We start from the raw sequence: 18212 nt of genomic DNA, 5'->3' as shown, positions 1-18212 counted from the left end.
GTGCAGTGGAAGCGTTATTCAGGGCCCGATGCTCGCGCTTGTAGCATCGACTGCGTCTGGACTTAAGCCGAAAGGAAGTATAAACACTGTTACGACGCCGCAGGAAACATGACGATAGCGACTGGTAGCCAACAACGTTTATTCCTGCGCAGCTTACGCTTTATGTCGCAGACAGGAGAGGGAAAGGAGAGAGGGAAAGGGAAAGAGAAGGGGGACAAATAAGGTGACAAGCGCCACCGTGCTTGTAGTGGCGTGGCCGATCTGCAACAGTCTTCTCCCTCCTAGGGGGAAAACCGTACTGGGGCTCTCCTGGTTCGAGTAGGTTGCTGCAGGCCTGGCGTCGCCTCCGGCTGCGGGAGACGTGGCGGACTGGGAGCGCTTTCTGGTAGACTTTCCGGAAGCCGGGGCTTGACTTGATCGAGGTGTCTGTGAAGGACGTCTCCCTCGTTGCCGTCGGCGGTGACCATCCGTGCGCCGTCCATGGACTGTACTCTAGCTGGTGCCCATGGTTCACCTCTTCCAAAATTTCGCACCCATACTGGTTCCCCTGTGTGGACAGGATCGTTGGTATAAGTGTCGTTCCGATGACCGACCCGTGATGGTGGGGGTACGACCGCGTTACCTAGTCTTGAGCGCAGCTCGTATCCCATTAGCTGCATGGCCGGGGTCTTGCCACCTGCTGAAGGTGTCCGACGATACCGATGCAGCCCCCTTGCTAAACGAGTCTGCAGCGACCCTTGCTTGTTTTTCTTAAGTCCCTGTTTTACTGTGTGGACGGCGCGCTTCGCCAGCCCATTAGATTGGGTGTGGTAAGGCGCCGTACGGAGGTGCACGATGTTATTCAGCCGCAGAAACTTTCCAAACTCTTCACATGTGAACTGTGGGCCATTGTCGGATACAATGGTTTCTGGCAGCCCGAAGGTGCTCAATACCGTTCGCAATGCCTCAACCGTAGTAACCCCATTGGCACTTTTCATGGGCACAGCTTCAATCTTCTTCGTGTGTGAATCTACCACAACTAACAACATAAAACCATCCACTGGCCCGCAAAATGTTTTATTTAGGAAATACTGCGGATGGTTTTCCACCATCCTAGCAGGAGAGGGTTACAACATGTTTATAAGAAAGGAATCAAAACTATTGGATGTTGAAGCGTTCACGCAGTCTGACAACAGTGAGTTCCAGTCTTCAAGGGTTCGTACAAATCAATGTGCAATCTGGACCAGCGTCGCCCCGTCTCTGGCCACGGAACAGGTGTTTGTCTTGGTGGCATCGGTGCGGCCTGCACACAAATATGGCATGTCTTTACGAGTCGCTCAATATCTTGGTCAATGCCCGGGTACCGCAGCATTGAGCGAGCTAGGGTCTTCATGGAGCCCATTCCCTGATGTGTGCCATGCAGTAGTCGTAGCATTGCTGGTCTGGCCACTTCCGGCATAACCACGCGATGGCCCCAATACAAAAGCCCATGACTAACAGTCATTTCGTCTCTCCTGTCAAAGTAGGGTTTTAAACGGCTGTCCTCTTGCGCTAGATGAGAGGGTAACCACTTCCGCACCTTTGCGAAACCATCATCTTCCGGCGTCAAAACGGCCAACTGCATGCTTAGCCGATAATAATCCATCGTTGAGGCTTTCAATAAGGAGAACATACAGCCATCCACCTCTTCCGCAGATTCAGGGGGTGCTGGTCCAGTCACTGGAAGCGGGCTGAGTGCATCGGCCGAAATATTGGCCTTGCTGTCCTTGTGCTGGATGACGTAGTTGTAGGCCCCCAGCAGCAGAGCCCGCCGTTGGATCCGCCCGCGGCCATCGCCGGTACGGCCTTATCAGGATGAAACAAACCCCGCAAGGGTTTATGGTCAGTCACGAGCGTGAAACACCTTCCCAAGAGGTATGTTAGGAATTGCGACACCCCGAACACCAAAGCGAGGGCCTTCCGCTTTAGCTGTGAATAATTCCGCTCGGCGGCTATGAGTGTGCGAGAGCGGAACCCTATGAGGCGCAGGACCCCCTGGCCAACATCGTGAGAAAGTACGGCGCCAATACCCATTGGTGACGCGTCACATCCAAGAATTTACGGCTTGTCTGGGTCAAAATGCGCCAAGAAGTTAGCTTCTTTGAGTTGGGTCTTCGCCTCGCTAAACGCGCATTGCTGCCTGGGTTCCCATTCCCACTTTGCCTCCGCGCGAAGAAGCTCGTACAACGGCGCCATGATCGAAGACGCGTTCTTCAGGAACTTGTGGTAGTAAGTCACCAGCCCTGCAAAAGACCTTACTTCGGCTACTGTTCGGGCCGCATTAACTTGGAGGATTGCATTAATATTTTCAGTCTTAGGTTGCACCCCCAGATTGCTAATCCGGTGCCCCAAAATGACCACCTTGGTCTGTCGAAGCTTGGACTTCCCTGGATGCAACCGTACACCCGATTCGCGAAATCTTTGCAATACTTTCCGAAGTATAGCGCAGTCATTATGTTTCTCAGCGATAATGACGTCATCCAGATAGACCTGGACTCCCGATAGGCCTTGAAGAATCGACTCCATAGGCCGCTGGAACAACGCGGGTGCTGACACGATGCCGAACGGCAGGTGAGTAAAGCAGAATAGCCCTTCTGCGCGTTAACGGTCGTGAGTAGCATAGCTTTCTTATATAATGGGAGCTGAATGTACGAGTCACGTAAGGCGATAGTGGTAAAAACTTCGCCTCCGTTCAGCGTTGCAAGAATATCTTCCACTCGCGGAAGCGGATACTGCTCAGTCCGACATGCTTGATTAACCGTGATCTTGAAATCTCCGCAAAGGCAGATGCTACCGTTACGCTTTACTACCGGCACAATAGGCGCTGCCCAATCGGAATGCGGAACTGGGATGATAACGCTTGTTTCCACTAGCCGGTCAATTTCTGCTTCTACCTTTGAACGTAAGGCGTACGGCACTTGACGCGCTTTGCAAAACTTCGGAGCTGCGTCCGCTCGAAGCTGAAGGTGGGCAGGCTGTCCTAGAATGAGGCCCAGTCCTGGCTCGAACACTTCCGCGAATTCATCTAGCAACCCCTTGAGATTGACCTTGTCCACGAAACTGGAGGCCGAAGGCTCACCTTTTGTTGCTACGCTGAGTACCGGCATCTCCAGCAGGTCGAATGCGCGTATGAGGTCGCGTCCACACAGGTTGAGCCCGGAGCAGCCCAGGAAAGTCAGGGTTCCTTCCTGGGATTGGTCTCCCAATGTCACCTTGAGCTTCAGCTGCCCGCGCACTGGTAGTTTTCCGAGGAAACAAGTCAACTTCATAGGAGAATCCTGGAGGCTCGGCTACGCAGCCTTGTGTTGCATGTAGGTAGGCCACGTGATGACCGACACAGGAGACCCCGTATATAGTTGCATGTTGACCGGCACGCCCCCCCCCCCCCCGCCGTCGAAGGTACGCGCAATAGGCTGAGCGGCCTCGATATGCCCGACGTGTTCCATCGACGCCCCCAACATGAACATGCCCTCGGTGCTGGTATCCCACTCTTGCTCACCCCGTGGTGCAAGTGCATTGACGTGCTGTTCGGTTGGCCTCGTTGACGCGGTAACTGACCTGTCGGTGCGACGGAAACAAGCCTTGGCGATATGACCTCGTTGGCGGCAGCTGTAGCATTGAGCAGACCGAAAACGGCACGCGTCTCGCTGGTGTGCCCCTCTGCCACATCTGGAACACGGCGACTCAGTTTCCCGCCATTTCTGCCTTGGCGTCCTGCTCCCCACGGCGTGCACGCCCCCATCCTCCATTGTGGCGCGTTGTATTTCCTTCACATTTTTTTCCGCCATTTCTGCTGCAACGGCAATTTCCTCGGCTTCGGTTCTCGTCAAGAACGGCTTGGCCACAAGTTGCCGACGCACGATTGAATTTTGGAGGCCGCAGACTATCCGATCTCTCAGCATCCGGTCCAGTGTGTCCCCAAAGTTGGAGGTGTCTGCTATTTGTCGGATGGCCACAACAAAGTCTCTTACCGGTTCCCCCGGCAGCTGGTTGCGTGAGAAGAACTTGTACGACTGGGCCGTTTCGATCAGTTTTGGCGAAAAATGTTGCTGCAGAAGGTCGACCACTTCGCTGTACGGAAGTTCATTCACCTTTGCTGGAGCACAGCGTCCGCTGATGACGTCCACGGTGCTCGTGCTCAGCGCTGCGACGAGCAAGGCGCGTTTCTTCTTCACGTCCGTCACCCCGTTGCCTTCGAAGAACGCCTCCAGTCGGATCTGGTCGGCGGGCCATTTGTCGACGGCTTCGCCGAACAGCGGCGGGCTTTAATAGCTCGCCATGTCTGCCGGGCAGAGCTGCCGAAGATTACGATCCCATCCTCGTCGCCACTGTTACAACGCCGCAGGAAACATGACGATAGCGACTGGTAGCCAACAACGTTTATTCCTGCGCAGCTTGCGCTTTATATCGTAGACAGGAGAGAGGAAGGAGACAGGGAAAGGGAGAGAGAAGGTGGACAGACAAGGTGACAAGCGCCACCGTGCTTGTAGCGGCGTGGCCGCTACAAGCACGGTAGAGGGGGCACGGTGGCACAAGCCTTGTAGAATGCCTAAACGCTCACGTACAAGTTGCGTTTGAGCGCACGCAATGGACATTTTAAAGCAAAGAGCGCCGTCTGGGGAGTTGTTTGCGAACTACAAATGAAAGGCAGCCCTACTTGCCTTCACCCGTCAGAACATATTGGCATCATGCCGTTATAGCGGTTTCCATAGCTTCCTTTACGCCATACTATCAATAAAAACAATTGAACCGTCAAAATGGACGAAATACGCGCTATTTTGACATATACTGACAACGTTGGTCGTACGGGATAGTGCCCAGCAAAAATGGCAGGAGCGGAAGGCTAGGCCTAAGGGGAAAGTGTACGCATTCACAGAAGCTTGCTGGCAAAAGGTCTATTAGCGTGAGTCATACGAAGCACGGATGTCCTGGTTAAAAAACGGGCCAACTGGAGCCGCGGCCCTATCGAACCGGAGAAAGGTTGCGGCAAAGCAGGGGAGACTTCACTCCTCGCCACGACACGGTCCGGCAAGCTACGGCGTCCCGCCCCATCACATGTTTCATGACGAAACAATAGATTCTACCAATCACGTTGGCGATTGGGGTGGAGAGGAGGTTAAGGCTAGGTTTGCATGCAGTCGGGCGTCGCTGCGTCGCCCGACTCCCGGATGCAGCAAAACGCACCAAGCAATTGGACAGAGACATGAGCATATTTGGGGGTGGAATCAATCATATCGCTCCGACCACCATGGCTCGCCTCGGCTGGCTGTCATGCTCAAACGGAAACGTGGAAATGTGAGTCCAGCTTTGTTTACGGAGCGGTCATGAGTCGTTCACGGACCACACCGCCAGTTTGCATACCCTTTAACTCGACGTCATGTGGTGGTGTATTGGTCAGCCGCGCGCAAACGGTCCCTTACGCGTCGGTGTGTACGGGCTTTTCGGTAAAGCGAGGTGAACTCTCCTGCGTCACGTCGATTCTAGGACGCTGCGGGTGCACTTCAGGTCTTTGGGTATTGGCGAAAGACGCCATGCGGGCAGGGCTTTGCTCTGTTGTTTTGGAAGAAGCCAGACTAAGACTTTTTTAACTTCGCGACAAAACGCCACAACTGGGGCTGCATCAAAAGAGCAGGAAAAAGATTCAAGGTCATTTTATGTATTTTCTGCTTACCCGATTTGTTTAAGAAGGTAGATAGGTGCAGAAATAAAAAGAAACAAGGACTTGGCCGGATCAGGTTGCTTTTTGCGGGAAGTAGTTTGGGTTGAATTCGCGCATACTTTTGGTCGTCAAGTTTATTTCTTATGTTCCCACATAAATGCGGAAAAATCGCGAGTTTGTCCCGACCATCCGGACCACGTTCATTGCCCCTTCAGGTTCAAGCGGCCGTCTGCTCGTTCAAACGGTCGTCTCCTTGCTCGAGCGACCAGGGTCCGTAGACCGCATATTGACACAGCAATTGCGATAAGAGGTAACTGCGGGAGACAAAATACTCTTAAATGAGAAGATTCTATGGGGGTTAGTTTAGACTCGGTGTAAAAACAAAGAAAAGGTGAGGTTGATCATTGCTACATCATTACAAATATATGTATCCACTTTCTACAGAATTCTTATAGAGTTCTGTATAAAAAGCTACAGACAGTGAATAGAAAATTAAATGTGTATATTTAATTTTCTATACACTGGCTGCAGCTTTTTGGCCGATTTTTTGTAAACATTTTATAACACGTAGTGTACACCGATCGCATAATAATTGTATAAATATTCTTTAGAAGACCAATAAAGCTTCCTACATCTATCCCCTTTCTATAAACAATTGAGCAGTTTCTTGAGAAAAAATAAATATATCCTGATCATTTGTTCCAGGTTTGTCACAATAAATCCATGAAACATGCACTCGCTACTTGCCTAGTGCGCATACAAAGAGGTCCCAAAGACACAGGCCACGGAGCAGTCATAAACTTGTATTTCAGTTGTGTTGACTGCTCCACGGTCACTTATATACCTAAACTTGAAAAGCAATCGTTGCAACGAGAACGACCTCGGAAGATAAAAAGATTACAAGTATATTGCTTTTTTTTCCAATTATTTGCACGATATGGGATTTCTAAGTGTCGTGGAATTGTATCCCCCAATATAAAGTATTGCAAGAAGCGATAAATATTTTACACACTTGAAAAAGAGCAGCACCCTTAAGGGGTTCAAGCTGGATGTGATGTCGCTCCGCGGTGCATCGTAGTATAATATCAAGTCTAGTGTGTATATAGTTATATATTGAGACTTGTTGAGGAAAACACTAGTATCTCTATCGTCTGAACTCTACACACTTTGGTTAGACAAAAATTTATATAAAACATTAAATATTGTCTATACGATGTCACTCGATAGGAAGATGAAAATGTCATTGAAATGTGAGTAGAATCTTTATTGAACGCCTCAAACGTTTTGGGAGGGCATGAGACATTCACCGACTTGAAATGTGTGATTAACATTATTAAATTCTGCTTGATAGTTGCAGTATTTGATGTGGAGCATCACAGCTGCCATCCGGGCTCCGTTTGCAGCCCAAGCGACGTAACGACCGAGAATAGCGAGCAGATTCTCACCATGTCAATCAGAACCAAATTACATTTTTGGGAGTTGGAGGTTATACATAATCAACACTGAAGCGTCAACGACAAGGACAAGTGAAAGAGGTAGACACAGCAAGCTTTAAACTAATAACTGACGTTTGATCAAATGGTGGTGAAAATAAAAATGTTGAGGTCATTTAGATTTCAATGAATTTATAGACTTTTAATGTGGACTTATTTACAATATTAGTTTCTGAGCGTGTCATCCATCAACATGAATAATCTCTCAAATATACTAATTAACACAAATCACAGGCTACGTTCAATATTTGCACATAAACTATAAAAATGTAGGGAATTCAAGGACAATATTTACGTGTAGAAAAAGGACTATCATTTTAATTTAGGAACACCAATCAATCAATTTTAGCTCTGTCGTCGACAATGCTAATCATGCCGAACTCATGCCAGCTTGACCTTTCGATGTCATCTTTGTCGCTCATCACTTCTGTACTTGTTTGGTGACTTTGGGGTTCAACTACAGTTCATCAGGTGCTTTCCTAAATGGGCCGACAGTCATGATTTAAGGGACATTGACTGCGCTCTGTGTCTAACGTTTATATACCCCCCCCCCCCCCCCCCCTCCGACTGTTCCACATAGACTTTCCCACGGGGCAACGGGATTTTGTATTGGATGCGCGAAATTCAATGAACTTCCGAGTCATTGTGACTTTACGCTGGTCATGACAATCTTGCTGCTTAAATTTCGCGGCCACTCGCTTTAAGCTGAGAAACACGCAGGGAGTGTAGGGTATTGCGAAGATAGGATAATTCTCTGGTTTATTTTTTTATATGGTTTCAACATATTCTGGACGATCTTGGACATAACTGATATTGGGTATCCTAAAGCTCAAAGTCTTTGCACTTGGTTGTTGAAACTCTCTCCTGCTGCGTGCTCGCAAGAGGTTTTAGTGCTACACCCAAAGCAATTGCAATGATTTTTCTGTGCAAGCGTTTGGTGCGCGCTGACTTAGATTGAAGTAGACTTTTCTTCGGACGCGGGGAATACATCCAGCACATATTTTCGTTGTTGAATGTTATCTTCAAATGAAAAAAATTGCAGGGTCAGCTTTTTGTTAATTCGCGTATGTAGTTGAGTTCCTAAGCCTGTGAAAAGACGGTGAGAGTGCAGGCGAGCTGGTGGTAGCTAATCATGTCGTATTACACCTGAGACTGCGGTGGAAGAAATCGGAAGAACTTTCAGTAGAAGGAACAGACAGACAACAGACGTTCTCTGTGTCTGTTCCTTCTACTGAAAGTTCTTCCGATTTCTTCCACCGCAGTCTCAGGTGTAATACGACATGATTTCCTAAGCCTGTTCGACGAAAAAAACTTTAATGGTTTCCACCAGTTGTGATTCGCCCATTGGTCGTGCATTAGAGCACAAGAAAATCATCTAAATATCTGAAGGTACCTGTAACTTTAACAATGCCAATATTCTCAGCAGTGGCTTTGTTATATCTAGAGAGGTATAAATCACCCAAAAACGGAGCCGCACGATCCTATGCGTATAGCTTTATTTTGTATTAGGAATCGTGAATAAACGTGACCACTCTGAAGCCGAGATACAATTTAGAAGTTCCAGAAAGGAATTCACTGGACTACCACAGTTGTTTTTAAAGGGACGATGCAACAATTTTTGTACTTTGCGCAAATACCGCTTAGAACGTATACCTGACATTAATGACCTATGAAACACGCGTTCGTTTTTCACCCCACGCAATAGAAGTCCCAGAAAAAAATTAAAGAAAAACAAGCAGCGTTCTCTTCCTCAACTCGCAGCCAGAACAAGCGGCCACGTGATCTGGAGCCGATTATATGCCGCCAATGTAGATCACAGCCACGCGCTGGGGTTGGCAAAGCACAAGGCACGCGCTGAGTTCCAGATATTGTTATGGCTCGGCTATTGTCGTCGTTGCAGCGATTGGACACGGGCCACTACCCGAATGCTTCTCGAGCTAGTGATTATCACGAGCCCAAATCGAGTGCCAACGCAATACTCGGGTCCAATCCATGAACCGCATTCAAATATCGTCATATGGGTGTACTGCGGTACCCACATTACGTCATGAAATTTTGCAAAGGAGAGATTGAATGAAAATGATCGCTTTTGTCCTGAAAATTACACCGCAACAAAGGAGTTTCTTGGCCAGCGGAGTTGCGTGCGAGTATCCTTGACTCCCACTAGTGCCAGTAAGCTCGGGTATAGTGAAAAACATTCCAACTGAATATCGTTGCACAACTCCTTTAAAGGGCAACTCCGCTCAATTCCGAAAAATTTAGGCTTCCATGTGATTCACATTCACAAAGCACCACTGAACAACTCTACGTCTTCGGATTCGCGAAATGTGGAATAATATTTGTGTAATCCTAATTTAAACATCAGCAGATACCGAAACCGAAACTTCGGTTGCGTCAGGCAACATCGGTCTCGGGTCGTCAAAGGCATGCACGTCACGTCGAACCACGTGGTCTTGTGACGCTCGGGAGGGAGCGAGAAACAGGACACGCGACGCGGGCAGGTTTTTTTTTTTTTTTTTTTTTTTTTTTTTTTTTTTTATTGGACGCGGGAAGGTCGCTTTGCGTGGCGTGGACGGTGATGGCCTGGGTGAGAGGGGGAAGGGAAAAGACGAAAGAAAAGGGGAGCGGAGAAACAGACCGATAAGCGCGCAGGGCAGCGCAAAGTAGCGCATCCGTGTTACGGTGATCACGTGAACGCCCGGTCAGCCAACACCGGGAGGAGAAACTCATGACGTCATTGTTGAATTTCGCTCTGAGAAATAAAAACAAGCAAAACGCGAGAATGACGTACATGCCTCTGACGTAGTGGCTCAACGTTGGCCGCTCCAACTCCGTGGCATTGACTGCGCTGATGATTGCGCCTCGCGCCGCACGCTAGAGTTGGCAGATTTCGGCGACTTGGCTCGCTTGAAGGTTTGCCGGCCAGTTTATTAAATAAATAAACGGAATTAGATCGTAATATTTGACGTGGGGTCTTCCTATATGATACTGAAGAGGTCTACATAGTTTTCTAAATATCAAAAATGAAGCGGAGTTGCCCTTTAAGTCCGACGCTTTCATTCTCAGTACACTCTCTCAACGCAGAAAATAATTCCTCGAGAGAGATTGAGTAAAATAAGCTTTCTACAACGAGAAACAAGCCGTAACGAACGGTTGGAATATAGTTTTCAGATATCCTAACACAGACTCCATATTCGGCACGAGGAATGGGCCATGCAGTCGTAGAGTTCACAGGTGTTGTTGGACATACATTGACATGGGTCATTGTTACGAGCCTTTTTCCTCACAACCTCACGAAATGGAAACTCTCCTTGTGTGTCTTGACGCTGAGAACGACATTCAAATGGACCCTATTGGCTGCTGATATATGTTTCCTCTTTGTGTTGGATCGGACATGTGGCACGCTTGACGTGCGCTAGTATTCCCAAGCTTATATTTTTACCCTCGTAATTTGTTAAATTTTTTTACTACTATGGGTGCACTCCCAATTTACTCGAGTATATATCTTCTAGAGCAACAATACTTTACCCTTTTCTTATAGTTACAATTAAGTTTAATTTCTTTTGCTTGAAATAACCTGCAGTGTGGGATATATTTGTCTTTCAGAAGTTTGTTCTGTTTTCATTAACACGTTTGCACGTTCTTCTACACCCCCCCTCTCGAAGATTCTAGAGTTTTTGTTGCTAAGTCGTGAATGGTAAACACCACCTCTACGTTCTGCATTTTAGGTATTATGTTAAGTTTGGGACCTTTTATAGCACCTTAGTTATTTATGGATTGTAGACCTCTTTCTTTTACATGTAAATATCGTCCCTGAATTACCGTCAGCATCGTATTCATATGTAAACTTTGAATGTGGCCTCCAATTTATGATAATCAGTATATATGTGATGGTAGCTATATTGATGAACAGCACGCTCAGAAAATATTATTGTAGTTAATTCTACCTTTCAATCATTACTTTAAAATTTATAATTATTTTAAGATATTTTTTTCTTTTGTTAAGCTTTTTATTAATCGTAACTTGTGAGTTTAGCGCAAATCATGTCTACATCTTTCACATTTCTGTGTTCTTGTCGCTTCCGTGCTTTTACGTCAATCAAGCTTTAGCGTCCATTCTGCGGAGTCAACGTGGAACAGACCGCCGAGCGTCACATTATTGGCGCGAAGTTTTGCGAAGCAAGAAATCTTATTAGGTTCACTGAGGCGGCTAACATACTCAAAAACTACGATGAATTCGTTGAATCAACAATTTCAACGCGAAAAAGAGCACGTAGACTTACACCGACACCAACATGGCACGCGAATGGCTGCTTGATGGAGGAAGGCGCGTCTCTTGCTTACACATCATCGCGCATGCACGCCACCGGTGTCGTGTTTCCAGGGACGCTCCAGTATTTTTTTCTAAATATAAGGCGTGTAGAGCGAATTGTAATGATGCGTCGATTATATTTTTTTCAGTTTTTATTTTAACTCAGGAGTGGGCTCGTTTTCGGTATGGAGTGTTCGACGATTCCGGACATCCTTCCGACAACGGTTGCCACCTTTTCTGTACCGAAGGTTTGCAGGTAAAATTTATTTTTGGCCTTTTATTATTGTCTGTTTTTAGTGTTTCGCCATGTATGTTTGTGTGTATGTTTCGACATCCTGAAGTTAGTCCGCCACAACTGGCGACTTGCCTCTCAGCTGCAGGCAATTTAGCCAGTTCATTACAACCGCCATACCCGCTATCCTGAGTTCTTTGACGTCCACCAAGCAGTAGCGATAGACGACGGCACGCGGTGCGATGCTCATCGGGATTAAAACGGACAGGTGTGGAGATTAAACGCAGGATTCCTGGCTTTGCAGCGCGAGCTTTTGATTCATGTGCTCCGAGCTGGTGTGCACTAGCTCACGTTTATGTGCTGTCTCTTCAATATGTCCTGTTGTGGAGCGAAACTTGACATACAAATCCCATACCCATGTTCCTCTCACTTGACACAGTTATGTTTCTAAAGATGCCCTGACTTTTTAGCAGCCTCAATATCAAGTCAATTTTTTCGGCGCAGTAGTAAAATAAATTGTTTAGGACAAGAATTTGGTTTAAGCACTCGTTCACTAGTATAAACTGTTACTTTAAATTTGCAGAAGCGTTACAGGCAATAAAAGTCATAGCATCTGCCTAATTTACCGCGACAATTTAGGCATTAGGCTAAACTTGTTACTTGCAAGTCCGAATTTTAAGAAAAGGGGCTGACTGGTGCTTGTCTTTTTTAATGATGTAAAAAAAATGTAGGTTTATACAGATCACCCTTAGGATAACATTTCCGGTAAAGTAGAGATTGTAGCTGCTTTGCAAATGTTATGTGGTTTCTATGAGAGTTTCACTTGATGAAAAAACTTGGTACGTCTCCATTTGCTACAGGTGTTCAGGTTTTGCAACGAGGAAGGGACTGACGACAATTTATCTACAAAAAAATTTAATTACGAAACTTGCACACCTATATCATCCTGGGCTGTTATAAGGGAGAGCGACGACTTTCATGAGTAAGCATCGTTTGGTCTTATTTGACACGTATCTTAACATGAAAATTTTTACGCATTAATGATTTCATAATATCGCATCCTTTCTTTGGCCAAGAGTGCAAGGCCCTGCACTTGAGATCATACCCGATGTGGTTTTTCGTGTGATTCAACACATCAAGGGGCACGGAAGGCGAACTGTACTTGTTTTTGATACGTCAAGCAAGATTGTGAGTGATTAAATCCCAATTATGTTTTTTTGTAGTATTTTAAAGCAATTTTAATTCGACTCCAAAATATTAAGTGTGCTTCCAGGATTTCTGGGAAATTATTTAGCTTCCTGAACAGCTAGCGTCGACAGTATAAATACTGATTTATTTCTAGATTTATGCCTCGCACAATTTTGAACTTGCGGCAGTATTTAATAATTATAGCCGTGGAATTTATGTTTGTAAAATTTACGATAAGAAATATTTTGTTTGAAGGTTGGTCTTCGGTGTCTAGTAAATTCACCTCTTTAGATGAAATGTCTGATTGAATATTTTAGGAGCCAAGACTTTTCAGTCTGGTGAAACGTTCGGTTATCTACTTAATTCAAAGTGTATTTCCGGATGAAGACCTTCTAAGTATTTTGTCACTCAACAAGGGCAGTCACATCGAACACCCCCTTGCTGTCATTGGCCCATCAACCCGTGCAACGCTTGCGAATGCTATCAGGTCTCTTAGACCTGGTGGTGGTGCCTGTGTCGGCTGCGGAGTGGAGAGGTCCCTGGCGGTAAGTTCTAAAGACTCTTTATTAAGCTTATTTATAAATCCTTTCTAAATCAACAGGTCTTAATGTCACAAGGTGAATCGCCCGATGGTGCTTCATTGTTCATATTTTTAGGCTCCAAATCAAATCAGAGCGAAAACACTGCAAATATTTTCCCGGCTATACTAGAAAAAAATGTGGTCCTCCACACCTTTGCTTTGGTGTTCGACGACTTCTACAGACTTGCAGTGAAAACAGGTGGAAAAGCCTTTTTTTTCGGAGATGTGAAAAACGAACCACCAATGGCACTCGAAGAAGCCTTAACTGAGGTGGTTTATTCAAATCGTCCGGAGTGGCAGCAGCCTGTGCTGGTGAGTAAAAAACGTTAGGTCTCAATGCGTTGAAGGGGTATTGAAAAGGTGATCTGGAACAGAGCGGACAAAGGAATTCGACTAATTAGTTATACGAGCCTAAATTTTTGGAGGCACCAAACCTAATGATTTGGTGAACTGGTCTGGAACAGTGTGCTAAAAGGTGTTTGACCACTTAGTTATAAACCGTTCCATTAGAGTCATAGCAGAGAGTGTAAAAGAGAAGAAAATGCACTCCCCCTCTCACCCCGCACATCGTCCGCTCCGCCGAGTGGGCTGTAGCTAGCGTCCGGCTGGCGTGCAAACTCTGTTTAAAATCGCGTTATTTTGGAACTTTTCAGCGCAGGTGCGCAGATTTTGGTATGCCAGTTATCGTGTAATGCTATGCTAGATAAAAAGACTCACAGGGTCTAATTGCGCTGTTACCTGCGTGGAAATAAAAAAACAAAAATAGGGAAAACTGTGTCAGATTGGCCGGTTTCTTTGGCAAAAAGAAAATCCGGTTACTGTACCTTTTTTACCATACAAAAGTTTGTACTAGTGTAGGCCTTTAGCGACCGTGAGTGGAAGTCTGAAATAAAAAATAAAACGTGTTCTCCTGCCACAATACACGCAGTAGTTGAGGGTAGTGCTGCCGGCTGTCTCAACTGCTATTTAAGTAACGGAAAAAATATATGCTAGTCGATCATTTACCGAAATAGAACAACAGAGAGCTCTATGCTGATTTTGGAGTAGCCACAACTATTCTAAGAACGCAAACCTCTTCACAACGGCAGCCACGAGCGAGAGTTCGATGTTCGGTAGAGCCCGCCGATACAGCCCAAAGATGGAGAACGGCAACCTCCCGGTTTGTCGTCTGCTAGCGGAGTCGGGCGCGTACCCTCTCTCTCGTTTTACTCCGCCGAACCCGCTGAACTTCTCGGATGTGTGGAGAGGGCGCTCCGGTCGAACAAAATGGTGCCGCCCAGAGAGCGCTAAATGGAATGGTCTATATGACCCTAAATCTTTAAAGGCACCAAACCCGCATGCACCAATAAAAAAGCGACGACTTCAGAAAACGCGTAATAAGTCAAGCTCAGGCGTGCTTCACTTCCTTTATTATATTTGGTGTGTTGCTTTTATTGGTGTTGGTACTAAGAATGTGCAGTTTTATACGTTCTTTGTTTAATCCATTGCAAAATCCCAGTCGCAGTAGAAGAATGATGCTGTTGAGGTTTGCGCGCACTGGTAAATGCTTCTCGGCAGTACACAAGGGAACTCCAATTTGCACGCATAATTTCGCAAGGTTTAGGGATATTATACACCTCAATGTGGATGTTTATATTTCATTATTCTTAACGATGTAACTCAATCAATTCGCTTCTCAAATCAAAAACTTCGCGTGGTCGCGTGCGATTTTCTCTTTTCATATTAAAATTGCGATTTTTTATCTACGGCCAGACATAAAAATATTAAGCCACAGACACAAAAAAAATTGTTGACGGTACTCAATTACTCGGAAGTGGTTGACTCGCCTTGTGAAGCACCTTTCAAGGGAACCAATACCACGCACACAAAAAGAGAATCAGTTTTACTAGTATCAAGGAAAACACTATAGATATCAAAGCAATACATTCTGAGAAAAAAAACTCAACAAATGACGATGCAATAACTATGTTTGAGCACGAGACGATTCCTGTCTGCTTCACTGAGTGAGTCGTTTTATATTTCTGAGGTCTTATCGAGGTCTTCAATGTTAAGTCTCAGCAGAATCCCAACCTTGTCATTCTCTAAGCTTCATCTCTAGGCTTTACCTGAAAGTAGGATCCCGACCATTTCTCTTTTCACTGTAGTCTCTTTGATAGACCTAAGTTATTTTAAGATATCTAGTTCTAATCGCGAGATGCAAGCCGAGCACTGCTCATGCGAGTGTTAGCCGTTCATCTTGGCGAAAAAATAAATATAATAAGGCTCAAAAAATGCGTAGAACAGTGATGAAGCTTTGATGAAAAGCGCAACAACGCTGCGGAAAATGTTTCGTTTTTAAGATATTTTGAATCGCATTTATACAAATAGAGAGAGAGAGAGAGAGATCACTGCAACGTTTTCAGGTACCCTTTATCATTAGAATGCCAGAGGACTGCTCTGAAATGTTCTCTATATTACCTAGTGTTCTCACCATAGATAAGGATTTTGTGATTTCTTTGGAAAATGATAAACCAATAACACAAAATTTACCGTTATTATTTTTGGTAATAAGTTCTTGGTAGCTCAACATATTAAGAAGTAACGTTTCGCTTTTTGTTGTTTTCGCACAGCTCATGAAGGCATCAAAAACGTTTGTGAACACGTTGACGCGCGTGTTCATTGTACCATTTGAGCTGGGAAAGAAAACATCCGTCCGCATTGTAGGCACACCAGGACAAAAACTGGATGCTCGTCTTATTCACGAGAGTGGAATAACTTGTGCAGACTGCACTGTAATCAAGGATGACGAAGCCAGTTCTTTTTTGGTTATTATCCCTTCACCTGCCCAGGTTTGGCTTGTATTATCACTCGTAATTGTGTTGTTTACTCACGCACAAGTGGTTGCAGTGTCACTGAACGCTTGTTGTTTCAATACATGGTTAAAGCTGTTAGATGCACCCACCGCGAAGTAACGGCAACACAGCTTACCCCAAGAAAAAAAATGCACATATTATGTAAAGGCTGTACTTTTTTTTTATGTACCAAATTTTTGAATAAATAGGGTGAAAGTTATATGAATGCGGTTTTTACACCACCGTGTTTATATGGCTCGGCGGACGTTAGTTGGAGCTGTAAGAATCTCTATTATCAGACTAATTGACTAAATTTCGCTAATTAATATTTCATTTACTGTAATTGGGATATATAGTTATGTAAATCTTCGAGACGGTCGTATGCCAATACTGTTCCCTTTTGTAGAATTTGGGTAACCAGCCCGTGTTTCGCAATATTCGTCTGATAATTGTGTACTTGTATGCGGGTATGTAGCAAATTTCGGCTATGGTGCCCACTTTCGCGGGTTTGCTGGATTGAGTGAGAAACAGTCGAATTAAGTAGAAATTTCTGCGGCAGATATCTCTAAACATGGGCTGGTTACGCGACTTCTAGAAATTGGGACAGTCCATGCATACAACCGCCTCAAAATTTGTAATATAAACGTATCCTTATTACAGTAATGAAAAAGATAATGAACGAATTTTAGTTAATTAGCATAACAATATCGAGGGTTATAATCCCGTCTAGTGTAGGCCGAGCCATTTAAAAATAGCAGTGAGACCCCCATTCATATAACTTTCGATCCCTTTATTTAAACATTTGTTGCAGATAAGAAAAGGAACTAAAACACGAGGAAAAAAAGGGCATAAAAACTTATGGCTTTATAATAAGTGTTTTTAGAATACTACCGCTTAATCGTGTCACCTAATGTGTCGCAGTTACAAGGCACCGGTAACTTACTAAGGCGAATGCCTTACTTGTCCCATTGAGCAAAAAAGCATAAAAAAAGCCAATTAAAACTCGATTGCGCTGCACGCACCTCTCAATGGGCTACTGTACTTGCCCCATTACCTTGGCGTTGTCCTTGCGGTCGTCCTAGAGGTCGTCCTAGACCTTTGGACACCCTGAATTGTCACATACGTGAAAAACAAGCTCCATTGGTTTTGTGGGCCCGAAAGATGACCATGAAAATACGTCATCAAGCTTAATCAGCGTGATGTTACCAAGCATATTCATACGTCATCAACATGATGTTACCGCCGGGGCGCCTTGTGCAAAAGGTGGGCTTCGGACTTCATCTCTGGTCGTCGAGTACTTCCTGCGATGGACACTGGGGCGACTGCGTCCAAATCTACGGCCTCGTCGTCGGCAGCATCTACGGCGGTTTCCGCGGTCGAACGTGGTCGCCCAGGCGAATACGCCACAGCCACCATAAGTGTCCTCCTCTAGGCGTCGTCCTAGAGGTCGTTCGAGAAGTGGTCCGAGACGCTGTTCTTGACGTTGTCCTAGAGGTCGTCCAAAACGTCGCTCTTGACGTCGTCCTTGAGGTCGTCTTACACGTCGTCAATTACGCGTCGTTCTCAAATTCCTCCTAGACGTCGTCCTTAAGGTCTTCCCAGAGGTCGTCCTTGAGGTCGTCCTACGCGTCTTCCTCGACGTCGTTGTAGACGTCGTCCCATACGTTGTTCTTGAAGGGTTTTTCGAATTACTACGCGTAGGCAGTTTTAAGTGTACTCGTGTTATTTCGCGCCCTGGAAAATGTGAAGTCTGGGCCTTAAAAACATATGGACAAGTTGCGCGCTCCTAAAAGTACGTTACTGTTTTTGTTATCTTTTCGAATTTGATCCTTTTTTAACTTCTAGATTATATGTGCTTCCGGCATCTGATTACACCTCGGTGGTAAACTTTATGTCAAT

This window comes from Ixodes scapularis, unplaced genomic scaffold, assembly GCF_016920785.2.
Source record: "Ixodes scapularis isolate PalLabHiFi unplaced genomic scaffold, ASM1692078v2 PGA_scaffold15__6_contigs__length_5221840, whole genome shotgun sequence".
NCBI lineage: Eukaryota > Metazoa > Arthropoda > Arachnida > Ixodida > Ixodidae > Ixodes > Ixodes scapularis.
This window is presented reverse-complemented; position numbering follows the sequence as displayed.